This window comes from Mobula birostris, chromosome 8, assembly GCF_030028105.1.
Source record: "Mobula birostris isolate sMobBir1 chromosome 8, sMobBir1.hap1, whole genome shotgun sequence".
In the NCBI taxonomy this organism is placed as follows: Eukaryota; Metazoa; Chordata; class Chondrichthyes; order Myliobatiformes; family Myliobatidae; genus Mobula; species Mobula birostris.
In genome coordinates, this window is record NC_092377.1 from 26,116,455 (window position 1) to 26,137,541 (window position 21,087).

At 42.6% G+C, this 21,087-nt stretch overlaps 1 protein-coding gene across 1 annotated transcript in view; it reads left to right on the forward strand.

The window, feature by feature from the left end:
- Window positions 1–1,751: 1,751 nt before the first annotated feature.
- LOC140202159 (muscarinic acetylcholine receptor M3-like) overlaps window positions 1,752–21,087 on the forward strand; it is a 151,951-nt gene continuing 132,615 nt past the window's right edge. Inside the window, exon 1 of the mRNA XM_072267029.1 lies at window positions 1,752–1,781. The gene's annotated coding sequence lies outside the window, so the exon portion shown is untranslated. The remainder of the gene's footprint in view (window positions 1,782–21,087) is intronic.

A 21,087-nucleotide genomic window follows, 5' to 3' on the forward strand; every position in this document is an offset into this window, starting at 1 on the left:
TATTGAACCTGTTTTTTCCATGGTAACAGGCTTTGTACTCCAAGAGTGGAACTGAGAAGTAATGTTGAATGAAACTTTTAGGAAAAGAGGAGAGGTGAGGCACAAGGTCAACCATATGAACCATATCCCAATGATGAATTTCAGACCTTAGGACAGGTATGGACCAGATAGTTAACTAAACCTGGTCCTTCATTTAACAGATTACACCTCTTAGCCTTTACACAACTTACCCGCTCTCTTCACATACCTCTTAACTCGTTTGTTATTTAAATATTCATCATTCTCTGTTTTGAATGCATTTAATGATTCCTCCTTCCTCATGGGGAAACAATTTCAAAGATTTTGTAACTCTGAGAGAAGAAATTCCTCATCTCTATCTTTACTTTTTGCTTAGTGATATGGCACAGAAAAGGCCCTTCTGGCTCTTCGAGCCATGCAACCCAGCGAGCCACTGATTTAACCCTAGCCTGATAACAATGACCAATTAGCCTACTAACCGCTACGCCTGTAGTCTGTGGGAGGAAACCAGAGCTCCTGGAGGAAATCCATGTGCACACAGGAAGAACATACAAACTTTCTTACAGAGGATGCTGGGACTGAACTCTGCATACCGACACTCTAAACTTTACAGGGTGGTGCTAACCCAATACTTAACTACTGTATTCCCACTGTGGGGACCAGCCATTTAGCCCAACACTTAGGATCACTTATGTTTCAGTAAGGTCACCTCTCATTCTTCTACACTGTAGCAAGAACATAGTTGGGCCCTTTAAGCAATGAGCAATAGACATTAAATAATTGAAATTGTAGCTGTGATGCCTGTGGCTTCCCTCTGGTTACTGATTGTTAATCCAAAAGTAACTTGTTTATTTAAACTCTTGTTTTATCTATTTACGTACTGATATATCACCTCTCTCCTGGTATATTCTTACTTGGTGCAATAAACCTTTATGCTTATTGCACTAGATAAGAATGTTGTCTTGCTCCAGTATGGGCACAATCCTCACTAAATGCTGAAGGAACTCAGCAGGTCAGGCAGCATCTATGGAAAAGAGTAAACAGTCGACATCTTAGGCTGAAACTCTTCATCAGGACTGGAAAGAAAGAGGGGAAGTCAGAGTAAGAAGATGGAGGTAGGAGAGGACAGAAGACTCAAACTTCTGGTAATTGCACCCCCTACTCCTTCACCATTCCCTATTCCTGTTTCCCTCTCTCACCTTATCTCCTTACCTGCCCATCACCTCCCTTTGGTGCTCCTCCACCTTCCCTTTTCTCTATGGTCTTGTCCTTTCCTATCAGATTCCCGCTTCTCCTGCCCTTATCCCTTTCACCAGTCAACTTTACTTCACCTCCCCCCCACCGCCTCCAGTTTCACGCATTACTTCCCACTTTGTATTTCTTCCTCCCCTCCCCCCACCTTCTCAATCTGACTTCTCCTCTCCAGTCCCAATAAAGGGTCTTGGCCCAAAACATTCACTGTTTACTCTCTTCCATAGATGCTGCCTGGCCTGCTGAGCTCCTCCAGCATTTTCTGTGTGTTGGTTTGGATTTCCAGCATCTCCGGATCTTCTCATGCTTGTGATGGGCACAGTACTCCCCACCATTGAGGACTTCTTCAAGAGGCAGGAAGGCGGCATCCACCATTAAGGACCCTCACCGTCCAGGACATGTCCTCTTCTCTTCACTACAGGAGGCAGGTACAGGGGCCTGAAGACCTACGCTCAACAATTCCAAAAGCTTGCAGGGTGGGAGCCATTTGAAAACTGCAAGTGTCATCGGGGGTGAGTCACTGTTCGAACCAATAAAAAGAAAGGGCGTGTAAGTGGAGCAGCAGCTGTTGGAATGCAGCGGTATTAGGGTGCTATAGCTTTTGCTCGACAGGCTTGGACAAGCGCAGGTGCAGGTTCTAAGTAATTGCCAGTAATTTTTTTTCTCTCTGTTAGTACATAGTACACTGGGAATGGGTCAGATTTAGTGGTGTGTTTCTTGTATAGTTGTACCATGGAGAGCATTCTGACAGGCTGCATCACTGTCTGGTATGGAGGGGCTACTGCACAGAACCGAAAGAAGCTGCAGAAGGTTGTAAATCTAGTCAGTTCCATTTTGGGCACTAGTCTACAAAGTACCCAGGACACCTTTAGGGAGCAGTGTCTCAGAAAGGCAGCGTCCATTGTTAAAGACCTCCAGCACCCAGGGCATGGCCTTTTCTCACTGTTACCATCGGGTAGGAGGTACAGAAGCCTGAAGGCACACACTCAGCAATCCAGGAACAGCTTCTTTCCCTTTGCCATCTGATTCCTAAATGGACTTTGAAGCTTTGGACATTACCTCACATTTTTTTAAATATACAGTATTTCTGTTTTTGCACATTTTTTAATAATCAATTCAATATATGTAATTGATTTACTTGTTTATTTATTGTTTTATTTTATTTATTATTTTTTTCTCTCTCTCTGCTATATTATGTATTGCATTGAACTGCTGATGCTAAATTAACAAATTTCATGTCGCATGCCGGTGATAATAAAACTGATTCTGATTGTGTAAAATGCAGAGACTTCGGGAGACCTCCAGTCTCCCTGATAACTACATCTGCATGAAATGCATCGAGCTGCAGCTGCTTAGAGACCATGTTAAGGAACTGGAGCTGCAGCTTGATGACCTTTGGCTCATACAGGACAATGAGGAGGTGATATATTGAAGCTACAGAGAAATAGTCACCCCAAAGTTGCAGAACGCAGGTACTTAGGTGACTGTCACGGCAGGGAAAGGGAACAGGCAGGCAGTGCATGGTATGCCTTTGTCTGTTCCCCTCAATAATAAGTATACTGCTTTGGATATGGTTAGAGGGGAAGAGTTAGCAGGAAGAAGCTGCAGCGAGCAGATTTTTAGTATTGAGTCTGGATCTGTGGCTCAGAAGGGAAGGAGGAAAAGAGGTGAGCTGTAATGATAGGGTTAAGGGGACAGAAAGTAGGTTCTGTGGGTGAGAACGAGATTACCAGAAGGTTTATTGCCTCCCAGGTTCCAGAGTCAGGGACATCTCGGACGAGTCTACAGCATTCTTAAATGGGAGGGTAAGCAGCCAGAGGTCGTGGTCCAAGTCGGCACCAATGACATGGGTAGGATGGGGAGCGAGGTCAGGCAAAGTGAATTCAGGGGATTAAGTGCTAGGTTAAAGGACAGGACCTCCAAGATCGTGATCACAGGATTGTTACCCATGCCACATGCTAGTGAGGCCCAAAACGGAAAGATCATACAGTTTAACATGTAGCTAAGGAGTTGGTGTAGGAGGGAGGACTTAAGGTTTTTGGATCATTGTATTCTCTTCCAGGGACCTGTACAGAAGGGTCAGTTTTCATATGAACTGGAGGGGGACTAATATCCTAGCAGATAAGGGTGCTAGTGTTGCACGGTGGGGTTGAAATGTTTAAACCAGAGTTGCAGGGGGATGGGAACCAGAGTGCCAGAACGGATAGTGGAGTGGTTGTGGAGAAAGGTGCTGTTAAGCCTACATACACAGTCAGGAGTCAAAAGGTCAAGCATGATGGGACTAATATTCTGAATTGTGTATATGTCAACGTAAAGAGTATTGTGGGAAATGTGGGCGAGCTCAGGGCATGGGTCAGCACATGGAATTATGATATTGTAGTCATTAGTGGGACTGGGTTGCAGGAGGGGTAGAACTGGCAGTTCAATGTTCCAGGGTTCCATTGTTTTAGATGTGATAGAGCAAGAGGAATTAAAGTGGGTGGGGTGGCATTGCTAGTCAGAGAAAATGTCACGGCCGTGCTCAGTCAGGACTGACTGGAAAGCTCATCCAGAGAGGCTTTATGGGTAGAACTGAGGAATAAGAAAGGTATGACCATGTTAATGGAATTATGTTATAGACCACCCAACAGTCCACGGGATTTAGAGGAGCAAATTTGTTACAAAGAACATAAGGTTGTGATAGTAGGTGATTTTAATTTTCTACATATTGACTGGGACTCCCATACTGTAAAAGGGCTGGATGGGAAAGAGTTTGTCAAATGTGTTCAGAAAAGTCTCCTTAATCCCAACTGGAGATTGTGATCCTGGATCTCCTATTAGGTAACAAGATAGGACAGGTGACAGAAGTTTGTGTAAGAGAACACTTTGCAACTAGTGATCATAATGCCATTAGTTTGAAGATAACTATGCAAACGATAGGTCCAGTCCTCAGGTTGAGATTCTAAACTGGACAAAGATCAATTTTGACGGTATCGAAAGGATCTGGCATGTGTGGATTGGGATTGATTGTCTTCTGGCAAAAGTGTACTTGGTAAAAATGGAGGCTTTCAAAAGTGAAATTTTGGGAGGACAGAGTTTGTATGTTCCTGTCAGGTTTATGAAACCTTGGTTTTTGAGAGAAACTGAGGACTTAGTTAAGAGAAAGAAAGAGGTGCATAGTTGGTATTGGCAGGCAGAAACAAATTAGGCACTTGAGGAGTATAAGAAATGCAAGAGAACACTTAAGAAAGAAATCAGGAGGGCTAAAAGAAAATAAGAGGTTGCTCTAGCAGACAAGATGAAGGAGGATCCTAAGGTCTGCTGCAGATATATTAAGAGCAAAAGGATAGCAAAGGGCGTATTTACTTGGAAGATGGATTCAGAGTCTATAGAACTGAGGAAATGCAGCAGTGAGGTCATGGACCCTGTACAGATTACAGAGGAGGAAGTATTTGATGTCTTGAAGCAAATTAAGGTGGATAAATCCCCAGGGCCTGGCAAGGTGTTCCCTCAGTCCCTGTGGGGGACTAGTGCAGAAATTGCAGGGTCCCTAACAGAGATATTTAAAACATCCTTTGCCACAGGAGAGATGCTGAAAGATTGCAGGTTAGCTAATGTTCCGTTGTTTAAGAAATGCTCTAAGAATAAGACAGGAAATTATAGGATGGTGAATCAGCAGTGGAATGTTATTGAAAAGTATTTTAAGGACTGGATATATAAGTATTTGTATAAACAGGGACTGATTAAGGATAATTACTATGGCTATTTGCATAGTAAGTCAGGTCTAACCAATCTTTCAAGCAAGTTACCAGGAAAGTTGATGCTGGCAATGCAGTGGATGTTGTCTGCATGGACCTTAGGGAGGGCTTTGACAAGGTCCTGCTTGGGAGGTTAGTCAAGAAGGTTCAATCACTTGGCATTTATGATGAAGTAGTAGATTGAATTAGACATTATTTTCATGGAAGAAGCCAGAGTGTGGTTGTAGATGGTTGCCTCTGCCTGGAGGCCTGTTGGTATGGTCTGGGCGAAGGTCGATGGGACTAGGCAGATTAACGTTTTGGGCTGAAAGGCCTGTTTCTGTGCTGTAGTGTTCAATGACTCCATTACTCTAAACCCATCATTCCTCTGAATTTTGCAAAACTTATTTTAGGGTTTCGGCCCGAAGCATCGACTGTGCTTAGCCTGCTGAGTTCCTCCAGCATTTTGTGTGTGTTGCTCAGATTTCCAACATCTGCAGATTTTCTCTTGTCTGTTTTTTATTTTTAAAAATTTTACTAATTTTTATGTCTTCTACTGATCTGGTGCCACAACTTAGCAAATTTCATGTCATTTTGGACAGTGATTATAAACCTAATTCTATTTAGCTTCTGATGTGGCACTTACTGAATATTTTCAGGAAATGCAGAATGTAAAACATTTGCTGCTTCTCCTCTTGGACTATTCCAGAAACAAATACGTCCACCCCCATTAATATTTGCAGTACTGTAATAGTCTTCTATGTGTCTCTGACCTTTATCTTCTTCAATAAGCCACTTCGGATGTATGTTCCTCATCAAGCCCTCAACATGTATGTTCTGAAATTTCTGAGATATTTCTTTGTCTGCCATCTTAGTCTTTAATCAAGTTTATATCAGCCTAATTTAGCCAATTCTGTCCTCATGCCATTGCAATTATCTTTGCTTATGTTTAAGATACTCTTGGTCCAGATTTCTCACGCTCAAACTGAATTTGAAATTCTACATATGTGCTACTCTTGGATCAATTAATGTGAGATCATTAATTAATCCTGCCATATAGCACAGCAGTCCCCAACTACCGGGCCACAAAGCATGTGCTACCGGGCCGCGAGGAAACGATGTGAGTCAGCTGCGCCTTTCCTCATTCCCTGTCACGCACTCTTGAACTTGAACATAGGGTTGCCAACTGTCCCATATTTGCCGGGACATCCCGTACATTGGGCTAAATTGGTTTGTCCCATACGGGACCGCCCTTGTCCCGTATTTCCCCTGCTAAGGTAGAGCGTTCCTATGAAACCTTTCGTGCCAAAATGGCGTGAAGTGAAGAAGCAATTACCATTCATTTATATGGGATAAATTTTTGAGCGTTCCCAGACCCAAAACATAACCTACCAAATCATACCAGATAACACATAAAAATGAAAATAACACTAACCTATAGTAAAAGCAGGAATAATATGATAAGTACACAGCCCATATAAAGTAGAAATAATGTATGTACAGTCGGGAAGATGAAGGCAAAACCGATTTGTGGGAAAAAAAATCGACATGTACACACAAGGCTTCATGGTCATCGTAGTTTTTCCCGGAGTAAAGTGTCCCGGGATTTGACTGCTACTTTTGTCCCTTATTTGGGAGTGAGAAGGTTGGCAACCCTAAATGTACAGGACATGTTGAGGTGAGTTTAACCCAACTTGAACAACACCCCCACCCCCAGTCGGCCGGTCGGTGGTACAAAAAAGGTTGGGGACACCTGATAAGTAGATGCCACCTGGCTTTTTCCTTGGTTGGCTCCTCAGTATTTTGCTCTAAAAATTAATAATTATAAATACACTTTGATTCACCCTCAAAGCTACCCTCACTGATTTGATATATCAAATTTATATTTTGATTAAAGTTGCCAATAACTATCGCAGTAGTCATGATGTGCCCTCTTTATTTGTTGATTTATACGCTGTTCTACACTATAGTTACTTTTGGGACCTGTATGTTAGTCCCATAAATGACTTCCTTTCCTTACTATTTCTTTCCTCCACTTCGACTGATTATGTGTTTGAGCTTCTTAGCCAATGTCCTTACTCACCACTGTAATGACCTCACCCCTTATCAAGTCCACTTCATTGTCATATACACCAGTACCATATGCGTATGCGCAGGTGCAATAACAAGCTAACTCACAGTTGTATCACAGGCACGGAGCATTATATAAGCAGCATTCACAAGAGATAAAACAAATTAAACATAATATATGCACAAGTTTACAATTAGAACAAAAAAGTCGATTTCATTGCAAAGTAAGAAAGTAATCTTGGTGTTGCTACAGTAGTGATTTGGGTTTTGCCAGTTGGATCAACAGAGATACACTAACTCCTTTCCTTTTCTGTCTGCCTTATTCGATATTGCTACATAGCTACAGGTGCCTTCACTAAAGCAAGGTTTTACTACTCTTCCCTGTTTATTCTTTATGGTGAGTATAGCTGCCAATACCCAATATTTGAGCGGTGGGTCCTCCATCCCCACCAAAGGAGGAGCCCCTTCCAGCTAACAAAGTAGTTTAAACACAATCCATTTCATTTTTGGTGATACATGTTTAAATAGATAAAACTCTTAAAACACGTTTAAAACTCACAGAGGATCTCAGAAAAGATTTCCAAAATACAAACCATTTCTAAAACATAAAGCACAGGTACAATTCCTATTAGCAAAAAAGACATAATAACAACTTACCATCAAAGAAATTTTGCATCACAGAAGATGAAGTCAGAGGAATAGATTCTAGTTCACCGAGACTTTCTGTCATCCTTCTTACTGGTCCTTGACCTTTCCAAAAAATCCTGATTGCTCTCCAACATTTATATTGTTTTTGCCACTTGGATGACTTTGCGTATGTGTGATATCTTTTTCAGATACATTTTTACAGGGACGGTGTAAAAGCTATTAGCTATTGGTGATAGATATCCCAGACATCGAAGTATAATGCTGTGAGACCTTCTGAGTACATAAATCTTCCAACTATTGATAGTTCAGATGCTTGATGTTCTCAGTGATAGTATCAGTCTGGTCTGCAGGCTTCCATGAAATAAATAACTTAGCCATTGTTGTCTGGTTTGATGCAGGTCCAATTACATAACCATATTGTCTTACACTATGACCAGACCCATACTGTGGGCCAGCAGTCTGTGCCTTATAGACAGCGCTGTTTGTTTGCAAAACTGTCCTTTGAACTTCAGATTGATTATTGCCTGCAATTTACATTCTAAACTGAAGACTGGCCCACTTTTATGACAAGAAGTTGAACAAAGAATATTGGTTGAAAGTTTAAAAAACTCAAAAACAACTCTTTGATCTCTACAAGTGTCAACTGCTGTGTAACACTCACAACACGCTGGAGGAACTCAGCAGGTCGGGCAGCATCCGTGGAAATGACCAGTCAATGTTTCGGGCTGGAACCCTTCGTCAGGACTGTAGGGGGAAGGGGCAGAGGCCCTATAAAGAAGGTGGGGAGAGGGTGGGAAGGAGAAGGCTGGTAGGTTCCAGGTGAAAAACCAGTAAGGGGAAAGATAAAGGGGTGGGAGAGGGGAGGCAGGGAGGTGATAGGCAGGAAAGGTGAAAAAAGAATAGGGGAAAACATAATGGGTAGTAGAAAGAGGCGGAACCAAGAGGGAGATGATAGGCAGCTGGGGGAGGGGGCAGAGTGACGTAGGGATAGGGGAAGGGAGGGGGAGGGAATTAACAGAAGTGTGTATAAAGCTAAGCTTGGCAAAAAAAGTAAGGCCTCCTGGCCATGTACAGTGAATGTCCATCACACCACATCTCTTTAATTTATTTTTATTTGCAGCGCCAACCCATCTGCTTTGTTGTAACTGTTGTGTACATACAGATAAAGAGCCATTAATTTGATCTTATCATTTCTCCTTATACTGACTCTGTTTTCTGAGTTCATTTTGATGCTTGTACATTCCAGATCTTCCTCATGCATTTTGGTTCTTAGTCACCTGACTTTGCTCTGCACTTGTGGATTCACCTTCCCTTCTCCAATACCCTTCAAACTAAAATCCCATGTTCTAATTCCAGTTTAACTTTACTCCCTTCTGATTCTACTATCAGTTTCCTATAAGCTGCCAAACTCCTATATGCCCTCGTAACAGAGCAATGCATGAGGATAATGGTCCTGTTCGCATTGTGATGCAACTTGCCTGGCGTGTAGAGATCCCATCTTCCTTGGGAATGATCCAAATTCTGCCGCAAACTAAGGCAAATTAAGTTGAGTATGATGTTCTCCTAAGGAGTTGTCTGTTGGTGGGTTCTCAGGTTACTATACAGTCCGATCCAGGATCCACATTGCAGTCTAAGCAAGAGTAAGTGGTGGCTGGGGTTGATGGTTGGGTCTTTTTGTTATTCAACCTCTCCTTTTGCAGCTGCCACTTGTTCTCTACAGCACAGTGGGGGTCGTTCTCATGTGTCACAGCTCCCTCTTGAATATAATTCCACTAGGTGCATCAAGATTAAGTGGAATCTCTTCCCAGTTTTTAGTTGTAATGTTGAATTTCTTCAGGCTGATTTTGCTGTTATCTTTGAAGCTTTTCCTTTGCCCAACAGGAGCTCCAGTTGTAATTAGTGACTACAGGAAAGGATAAAACAGAAAAGGGGGACCAGAGTTATAAGGAAAGAATGAATACATTAGAACTTTATTCTCTAGAACATAGAGATTGAGGGGAGATTTGACAGAGGTATATGAAAGTATGAGGGGGTATAGATAGGGCAAATGTAAGCAGGCTTTTTCCACTTGGGTTGGGTGAAATGACAACTAGAGGTTGTGGGTTAAAGGTGAAAGGTGAAATGCTTTAGGGTAACATGAGAGGAATCTTCATTCAGAGGGTGGTGAGAGTGTGGAATGAGCTGCCAGTGGAAGTGGTGGAGTCAATTTAGGTTTAGGAGAACTTTGGATGGGTATAAAATGCTATGGTCTGGGTGCAGGTCGATGGGACTAGGCAGTTTAAATGCTTTGGCATGGACATGATGGGCCAAAGGGCCTGTTTCTGTGCTGTAGTTTTCTGTGACTCTATGACTCCAATCCATGTCTCCGCATAGTGGTCTGGAGATTGCCGCTTTTGGAGTTCTGCTTTTGAACCTTACTTGTACCTTCTTAGTCTCTGGCAGCAAGATACCTTTCCTCCCGTTTGTACAACTACAAATGGTGAGCTCTGGCTGTTCAACACCTTGCTTCAGAAGACTGTGCAGCTGTTTAATAGAATTCTCAAACAGGGAACTAAGGAGGTAAAAAAAAAACATCCAGAAGATGTTCTAATGATTCCCAAATGTTCATCTGTTTCCTCCTTTTTCTAAACTCTACGTAGTTTGTTAGCCATCTCGTTAAGAGTTTTGTTAACACTGTGTCATCTATCTGGACTTTGTTAACACACTGTCATCTATTTTCAAAATCACAAATGAATATAGAGTGGTCAGATATAAAAAAAGGGTAATGATACAATTTTTTGTAGCCCATCATGAAACACCTTGAAGAAATTGGAACATTTGTGTCATGTGTAACAAAACTTTGGTTGGTTGGTTGGATTTGATCTGGTGTGAATTGCTATTCCCAGTATTTTAAGAAGAGATAATCAAACATGGTGTCAGAAATGCGTATTGTGAATACTGAGAAAGTTAAAGGCTACCTCTGAGCATAATCCTTTCCCATTGAGACAACATGTGGACGTGTAACAGGAGTCATTCAATCCATTGAAATAGGGCATGATGCAGCAAGTAAAGACACAAGATTTTTATGCAGATAATTTGTTCAAAGAATTGAGACAGTGAAGGGAAGTGACCACACTGTTTATTGAGCTGATGACAGTAGAGAACAAGATGGAATTGAATTGCAATAAAAATCTTTATGTTACATCTGTCTAAATGTGCAATCATAGTAAGTTATAATAAATAGAACAGTCATTGTAACATAGAAATACACTCAAATCAGCATGAGTTAATCAGTCTGATGACCTGGTGGAAGAAGCTGTCCTGGAGCCTGTTGGTCCTGGCTTTTATGTTGCAGTACCATTTACCGGATGGTAGCAGCTGGAATAGATTTGGGTTGGGGTGTCACGGGTCCCCAATGATCCTTCAGGCCCCTTTAACACACCTGTCCTTTCCGCAATTTAGTTTTCCTTGCATTCATTGCAGAAAACCCTGCTTCGCAGAGGTATGTAGGAAATGGAAGCAACGTTTTCAGTGCTTTTGTGGCTACCTCAGGATATTCAGCCTTGAATTTGATTCAGAATGCCGTCAGAGATGTTATATCAAATATACTTTTCAGCCTGCCGTCATTTGCAAGCTCGAGGAGTTGATCTCCTTCCCGCGCTGACATGGATGATGCACGGGTAATGACATCGCGTGCGTTCAAGTTCAACAGTGGGCGTGACAGGGAATGAGGAAAGGTGCAGCTGACTCATATCGCCAAATCATATCGTTTCCTCGCGGCCCGGCAGCACATGTTTTGCGGCCCGGTACCAGTCCACGGCCCGGTGGTTGGGGATCACTGCCATACCAAGCAGTGATGCAACCAGTTAGGATGCTCCTAATTGTGCTCCTGTAGAAAGTTCTTAGGACTTGGGGGCCCATACCAAACTTCCTCAACCGACCAAGTTGAAAGAGGTACTGTTGTGCCTTTTTCACCATACAGCTCGTATGTGCAGAGCATGTGAGGTCCTCAGTGATGTGGATGCTGAGGAATTTAAGCTGTTTACCCTCTCAACCCCAGATCCATTGATGTCAATAGGGATTAGCCCTTCTCCATTCCTCCTGTTATCCACAACCAGCTCCTTTGTTTTTGCGACATTGAGGGAGAGGTTGTTTTCTTGACACCACTGTGTCAGGGTGATGGCTCCTTCCTTGTAGGCCACCTCATTATTGTTAGAGATTAGGCCAATCAATGTAGTGTCATCAGCAAATGTAATTAGCAGATTAGAGCTGTGGGTGCCGACACAGTCATGGGTATACAGGGAGTAAAGGAGGGGCCTCAGTACACAGAGCTGAAGGGCTACTGTGTTGAGAGTCAGAGGGGTAGAGGTGAGGGAGCCCACTCTTACCACCTGCCGGCATTCTGACAGGAAGTCCAGAATCCAGCTACACAAGGCAGGGTCAAGGCCGAGGTTTCCGAGCTCCCTGTCGAATCGGGATGGAATTATGGTGTTGCATGCTGAACTGGAGTCCAAGAACAGCATTCTCATATAAGCATCCTTCTTCTCCAGTTGTGCAAGGACAGTGTGTAGAGCAGTGGCTATTGCGTCGTCTGTCGATCAGTTGTCTCGGTCGGCGAATTATAGGGGGTCTACTTTGGGTGGTAGCAAGCTGAAGTTGTAATCCTTGACCAGCCTTTCAAAGCATTTGCAGATTATTGAGGTGAGTGCAACAAGACACCAGTCGTTCAGGCATGTTAACTTGGTCTTTTATTGGTACAGGGACAATGGTGGATAATTTGAAGCAAGAGGGCACTCTACACTGGGAGAGGGAGAGATTAAAAATGTCAGTAAACACATCTGTCAGTTGTGTTGTGCACAGCCTGAGTACTCGCCCTGGGATGCTGTTTGGTCCCGCAGCCTTGCGACTGTCTACCTGTTGGAAACATCTGCGTACCTCAGCCTCAGAGATGACCAGGTTGCAGGTTATAGCGGTGGCCTTCCTCGGAGGCTCAGAGTTAGTGACATCAAACCAAGTATAAAAGCAATTGAGCTCATCTGGGAGAGAAGCCGCGATGTTGATAGTACCACTACATTTGGCTTTGAAGTCTGCGATGGTATGCAGCCCTCACCACAAGTCAGGTGTGCTATTCGTTGGGAATCTTGTTCCTGTTTATTGTTTCACAGCCTTGATAGATTTGCGCAGATCGTGGCTGTTTTTCTTGATCTCCTGCTGGTTGCCAGCAATGCAAGCTCTATGTCATGCAGTAAGTGCTGCTCGCATGGAGCTATTGATCCAGGATTTCTGGTTCGGGAAGACCCTGACCAACTTCTGGGGGACAACATCATCGATGCACTTCCGGATGAAGCACGTGACTCCATCCGTGAACTTGGAGACATCCTCATCATGGAAGACATTCCAGTCAACGTTATTGAAGCAGTCCTGCAGCATGGAGACCGACTGGTTGGTCCAACAGTGGACAGTTTTAACTGTGGCCGTGTCTCTTCTCAGCTTCTGCCTGTACATCGGCAAAAGCAGGATCAAAGAGTGATCTGATTTTCCAAAATCTGGGCAAAAGAGAGCTTCGTAAGTGTTGCGGAAGGGAGTGTAACAGTGGCCAAGTGTCTTACCTCTATGAGTGCTCACCTGGATGTGCTGACAAAACTTCGGAGGGACTTCCATCAGCGACACTCGATTAAAGTCACCGACGATGATGAAGGCAGCCTCTGGGTGCGCAGGTGTGTTGACAGCAGTGTATTGTTATCGTATCTCTCGTCATAGAGAAAGTATTTCACCTTACCAACCTGCCCGCATATGAATCCCTGGATAAAATATCAGATGTGTTGCCAGCGCATTGCAAAGACTTAGTGATGGAACAATTGCCCCTTTCAATTTCTTTACACACAACCAGAAGCATGGAGAATCCATTGACAATGTTCTAATGGAGCTATAATGTTAGTAGGCAATAACACTACAGTTTTGAAGATTTGAAGGGTTCACAGATGAGGCGTCACATTGTTATGGAAGCAGGGAGTCCAGGCAAAAAGCATTGCCACCACATGAGACAAAATAAGTGCTAGAAAAATGCTTAATTGACATGCAGAGTCTTCGAACATCAGCGAGAGATGTTGAATATAGGAAATTCATGTAGTGAAGAATAAGACAACAGGTAGACCAGGGGAAGCACAATGCAGATGATTTAGATGTTGCAGGGGGTTTTTTATTGTATGGCAATACTGGCAGCTGAAAAAGAAATGCCCTGTTAATGAGTTTGGGTTAACTGGAGGTCATGGTTAAGGGTAAAAGGTGAAAAATTCAAGGGGAACATGAGGACAAACTTCTTCACTCAGAGGGTTGTGAGAGTATAGATTGAGCTGTCAGCACAAGAGTTGCATGTGAGCTTGATTAAATAGCTTATGAGAAGTTTGGATAGGTACATGGATGGTAGGGGTATGAAGGTCGATGGTCCCAGTGCGGGTCGTTAGGAGTAGGCAGTTTAAATGCTCAGCAGTTTCTGTGCTGTACTTCTCTATGACTCTAATGAAAAACAGTGTACAAGAAGATAACATGAAATGGATGACATGAGCTGAACAAAAACATAGAGAAAGTTAGATTCAGAATTGCAATTGAAAGCAATGATTGGCATTAAAGGAGGTGTAGAGAAAAAACACACCAGAAGTATTTGCAATAAGAGCATTACGACCATAAGATATAGGAGCAGAATCAGGCCATTTGGCCCATTGAGCCTGTTCCACCATTCCATTATGGCTGATTAATTACCCATTTCACCACCATTCTCCTCCCTTCTTCCTGTAACCTTTGACATCCTTAATAATCAAGAACCTATCAACCTCTGTTTTAAATATACTCAATGACTTTGTCTCCACAACCATTCGTATGGCAATGAGTTCCATAGATTTGCCACCAGTCAAAGAAATTCCTCCTTATCTCTGTTCTAAAGGGACACCCCTCTATTCTGAGGATGTGCCCTGTGGTCAAAGGTTCCCCCACTACAGGAAACATTCTCTCCACATCCACTGGACCTTTGAAGATTCAATAGATTTCAATGAGACCCCCTCCCCACCGTTCTTCTAAACTCCAGCAAGCACAGGCACAGAGACATCAAGCGCTCCTCATTGTCATGAACATCCTCTGTATCCTCTCCAAAGCTAACACATCTTTGGTTAAAAAAGGGACTTAAAACTGTTCACAATATTCCAAGTGTGGTCTGACCAAAGCCTTATAAAGCATTAGCATTACGCATTACATCCTTGCTTTTATAGAACATAGAACATAGAAAACCTTCAGCACAATACAGGCCCTTTGGCCCACAAAGCTGTGCCGAACAAGTCCTTACCTTAGAAGTTACCTTGGGTTACCCATAGCCCTCTATTTTTCAGAGCACCATGTACCTGTCCAGGAGTCTCTTAAAATACCCTGTCGTATCCACCTCCACCACCGTCACCGGCAGCCCATTCCATGCACTCACCACTCTCTGTGTAAAAAACTTATCCCTAACCTCTCCTCTGAACCTACTTCCAAGCACCTTAAAACTGTGCCCTGTCGTGCTAGCCATTTCAGCCTTGGGAAAACGCCTCTGACTATCCACACAATCAATACCTCTCATCACCTTATACACCTCTGTCAGGTCACCTCTCATCCTCTGTCACTCCAAGGAAAAAAGGCTGAGTTCTCTCAACCTACTCTCATAAGGCATGCTACCCAATCCAGGCAACATCCTTGTAAATCTCCTCTGCACCCTTTCTATGGTTTCTACATCCTTCCTATAGTGAGGCGACCAGAACTGAGCACAGTACTCCAAGTGGGGTCTGACAAGGGTCCTATATAGCTGCAACATTACCTCTCGGCTCCTAAACTCAACCCCATGATTGATGCAGGCCAATCCACCATATGCTTCCTTAACCACAGAGTCAATCTGTGCAACAACTTTGAGTGTCCTATGGACTCGAACCCCAAGATCCCTCTGATCCTCCACACTGCCGAGAATCTTACCATTAATACTATATTCTGTCATCATATTTGACCTATCAAAATGAACCACCTCACACTTACCTGGGTTGAACTCCATCTGCCACTTCTCAACCCAGTTTTGCTTCTTATCAATGTCCCACTGTAACCTCTGGCAGCCCTCCACACTATCTGCAACACCCCCAACCTTTGTGTCATCAGAAAATTTACTAATCCATCCCTCCACTTCTTCATCCAGGACATTTATAAAAATCAGAAGAGTAAGGGTCCCAGAACAGATCCCTGAGGCACCCCACCGGTGACCTACTTCCATGCAGAATATGACCCATCTACAACCACACTTTGACTTCTGTGGGCAAGCCAGTTCTGGATCCACAAAGTAATGTCCCCTTTGATCCCATGCTTCCTTACTTCCTCAATAAGCCTTGCATGGGGTACCTTGTCAAATGCCTTGCTGAAATCCATATACACTACATCTACTGCTCTACCTTCATCAATATGTTTAGTCACATCCCCAAAAAATTCAATGAGGCTCGTAAGGCATGACCTACCTTTCACAAAGCCATGCTGACTATTCGTAATCATAATTATACTCCAGTCCTCTCAATGAAGACAGCATTTGCCTTCCTTACCACTGGCTCAACCTGTAAGTTACCCTATAGGGAATCCTGCATAAGGACTCCCATGTCCCATTGCATCTCTGATTTCTGAAATTTTCTCCCCACTTATAAAATAGTCTATGCCTTTATTTCTTCTCCCAAAGTGCATGACCATACACTTCCCTTCACTATATTCCATCTGCCATATCTTTGCCACTTTCCTAATCTATCTAAGTCCTTCTGCAGACTCCCAGCTTTCTAAAACTACCTGCCCCTCCACCTACCTTCACATTGTCTGCAAACGTGTCTACGAAGTCATCAATTCCATCATCCAAATCATTAACGTATAATGTGAAAAGAAGCAGTTCTAACACTGACCCCTCTGGAACTCCACTAGACACCAACTGCTAACCAGAAAAGTCACGTTTGTTCCCAGTCTTTGCCTCTTGCCATTGAGCCAACCTTTTATCCATGCTCATATATTTCCTATATAATACTATGGGCTCTTATCTTGTTTAGCAGCCTCATATGTGGCACCTTGTCAAAGGCCTTCTGAAAATCTAAGTAAATTACATCCACTGACTCTCCTTTGTCTATCCTGCCTGTTATAAAGTCAATTCAATTTCCTCAAGAACTTTAGCAGATCTGTCAGGTAAGATTTTCCCTTAATGAAATCATGCTGATTTGGCTTATTTTATCATAAGATCAAAAGACATAGGAGCCTAATTAGTCTATTCAGCACATCAAGTCCACTCTGCCATTCTATCATGGCTCATCTCAGATCCCACCCAGCCCCATACACCTGCCTTCTCACCATATCCTTTGATGTCCTGACCCATCAAGAAATGATCAACTTCTGCCTTAACTATACGAACAGACTTGGCCCCGACCGCAGTCTGTGGCAGAGCATTTCACAGTGTTACTACTCTCTAGCCAAAAAATGCCTCCTTATCTCTGTTCTAAAGGGTCGCCTCTCAATTTTGAGGCTGTGCTCTCTAGTTCTGAATTCCTCCTCCACAGGAAACATCCTCTCCATATCGACCCTATCTAGTGCTTTCAACATTCAGTAGGTTGCAATGAGATCGCCCCACATTGTTCTGAATTCCAGTGAATACAGGCCCAAAGTTGCCAAATGCTGCTCCTATGTTAACTCTTTCATTCCTGTAAAATTCCTCGTGAACCTCCTCTGGACTCTCTCCAATGACAACACATCTTTTCTGAGATATGGGGCCCAAAATTGTTGACAATACTCCAAGTGCGGCCTGACTAGGTGTCTTATAAAGGTTCAGCATTTTCTCCTTGCTTTTATATTCTATTTCCCTTGGAAATAAATTCCAACTTTGTATTTGCCTTCTTTACCACAGACTCAACCTGTAAATTAATCTTCTGGGAGTCTTGCACAAGGATTCCAAAGTCCCTCTGCACCTCTGATATTTGAACCTTCTCCCCATTTAGATAATAGTCTGTACTATTGTTCCTTTTACCAAAATGCATTATCATACATTTCGCAACGCTGTGTTCCATCTGCTACATTCTTGCCCTTTCTTCCAATTTGTCTAAGTCCTGCTGCAATCTCATTGCTTCCTCAGCACTACCTACCCCTCCACCTATCTTTGTTTAATCCAATTGTCTTGGTATTATCCACCTATCCTTATACTATCTTTGTATAAAACTTTGCCACAAAGCCATCAATTCCATTATGTGCCTCCCAAGTACCCCAAATCTTCATCCTTGATAATGGACTCCAACAAATTACCAACCACTGAAACCACCCTAATGAGATGTGAGAAATGCCATTAATCTTAAGGCAATGCTGCTGGGACCAACAGGTCATACAGTGTTGACTGACAAGACTATACTGATTCAACAGTAGATGCTGAAAATGACAAACCCAAGGAATAATGAGAGCCATGTTGTGGAGTTCATGAGAACATACTATTGAGATGGCATACCCATACACTACACTACATTAAACTCCAAACACCTCAGATCAAGCAAGGTTGCATTGGAAGACAACTACATATAATTTTGCTGGTAGAACATAATGGGTCAGGCACCATCTATGGAAATGGCCAATCAACAGTTTAGATCAAGACCCTTCATCTGTACCAGATGGAATGAGTGAAGATAGCTAGAATAAAAGGGTGGGGGAAAGGTGTAGAGCAAGAGCTTGCAGGTGATAGTTGGATTCAGGTGAGCTGATGATAGGCAGATGAGATGGGTGGTGAGGGAATGATGTTAAAAGCTGGGGGGTGATAGGTGGAATCCCTCCAAAGAATCTGCTTGATTTGTTGGTTCCTCCAGTACCAATATGTATTGCTCCAGAATTCCAGTACATGATGTCTCTCTTGTGTATCCATTGGAGCAGGGAATCCATTTTCAGGGGAATAACCGCCATCTCAGGAGCACAAACAAAGAGACTTGCTTAATGGAAATGGGTGTGAATGGAGCAACGGCAAGTCTGTAGAGTGACAACAATTCCGGGGGAAATGTGACCCATTAGCACCAGATCTGGAGCAACAGTCCATATCAAGAAAGCTTAGTGCCAAGGTAAAGCACAAAGCAAATGGACTGCTACAGCAAATGTTTATTGTGATGAGAGACCTGAGCAAGAATGGCTGGGACCCATGTGCTGGAGTATCCGAGACTAGAACCGAGACAGGATGCAAGACTGAAATGAGGACAGGATTCTAAACTAGACGAAGACAAGAATCCAAAGTTGAGCTGACGACTGCGCACTGAAACTCAGTTCAGATGCTTTGAAATATTAAAATCCTAGCGCTAAAACATGGCCACCAATTAATGGAGCAGGCTTGAATCTTTAAAGAGGCCCACACCAGTTATCCATATTCCGGAGAGTCAGAGCATCTAAACCCTGTATTTCCTGTATACATCTTCCTGATAGAGTGGTATGTGTACCTTGACAAAAGTTTATTAGATAATGAGAGGCATTGATAGGGTAGACAGTCAAAATCTCTTTTTCCCAGGACGGAAATATCAAGTACCAGAGCACATGCATTTAAGATAAAAGGGGGAACTTTAAGGAAGATGTGTAGGATTTTTTTTTATGCAGAGAAGTGGTGGATGCCTGGAATTTGTTGCTGGGGGTGTGGTGGAAGCAGACGTGATGGTGGCATTTAGACAGACACATTGATATACAGAGAATGGAGATAAATGAATCATATGCTGTCAAAAAAGAATTTAGATAATGTGAAATGGCTTTTGGTGCAAACTTTGTAAACTGAAGGACCTCTTCCTGTGTTCCGTTGTTCTATGTTCTGTGTGCCATTTTTTAAAGAATAACAACTAAGATTACATAGTGTAGTTTAATTTTTATGCCTTTCCATTATTACTGAAAAATCTTAGGCCCCTTCTCTTAATAGACTTGCTGAGAATTCAAGATGGAGGGACTTACAACACATGCAAGTGAAGGCTAGCAGTCTGTTTTGTGGGTTGTTTCCTGTAGTAACCCCTGCAGCCTTGATGGTCCAGCATTCTGAGTAATGCAAATACCAAGGAAGATGACAGCCACAGCTGTCAACAAAGTGATGATAATAGGCCAGAGAGTCCCAGCAGTGGCAAATGTGAATAGAAATCTGCCACAGTCAAATGTCTTTTTAACAATCACCTCACAAATAATATTATATCTGCCACTCACTAAGATGAATCTGTTATAGACAGTGAACATTCATAGATCCTCATTGATGAGTAACAGAATTCACTTTCACTATTTGACTGTAGAAATCAGACTCGCATTTCTCCTCTATTATTTAAATTGTGAATCATTTCAAAAAGGAACACTGTTTTATGGCACAATTTCACTAGGAGTATGATAACACTAATATTACTGCAATTATTATTGAATTGCAACCTGAAAGAGAGCTGACAATGGGCCTGTTAACTTACTGGCATCTCTTTCTAATATTTCTAGAGATGTCTACCAGTCATACCAATCATATTACTCAGACTTCATCTAAGCATAGCCTTCAAAACCTCCTCAGACTCACTTAATGCCGTAAGTGAGTGATATTGCCTTAATAAATACACGTGAAGATTTATCATACTTCATGTTAAGTTTTGTTTTCAACTTTTGTGATGAAAGGGCTGACCTTTGATGACAGACATGTTTACAATCCCATCACGCCATGACAGTATGACACTGTTACAGCTTGGGGCATTGGATTTCTGAGTCCAATCCCAGTGTCCTCTGTCAGGAGTTTGTACATTCTCCCTGTGGAATGCGTGGGTCTCCTCCGGGTGATCTGGTTTCCTCCCACAGTCCAAAGACTTACCATTTGGTGGGTTAATTGGTTATTGTAAATTATCCTGTGACTAGGCTAGGGTTAAATCAGGGATCACTGGTGCCATAGCTTGAATGGCCAGAAGGGCCTATTCTGTGCTGTATATCTAAATGAAATAAATTTTTAAGATAACAGTTGTGGCTTTAATTATAGAGTGCTTTTCATACAGATGATATAGTTCAAAGTGCTTTACAACGGGATAAAAGTACAAACATGAAAATAAAAGACCAGAAGATGTTCCTTAAAAGCAAGGTTAAATAAATAGTTTTTGATCTGGTGTTTAAATGTGTCAGCGGAGTCTGCATCCCTTATAGTTTCAGGTATAGAATTAGGAGCGTTACTCAAAAAAGCTGAGGTGCCAATTATATTTTCAGGGAGATTGTTTAAATTTAAGAAACTGGCAGAGGAAGACCTGGGAGCTCAAGCAGGATTGATTATAAAATGAAAATGATTCTGTGATGTACTCCTGTGCCAGACCATTATGAGCTTTAAAAACAAGTAAGAGAATTTTAAAATCAATTCTAAAAGATACAGGAT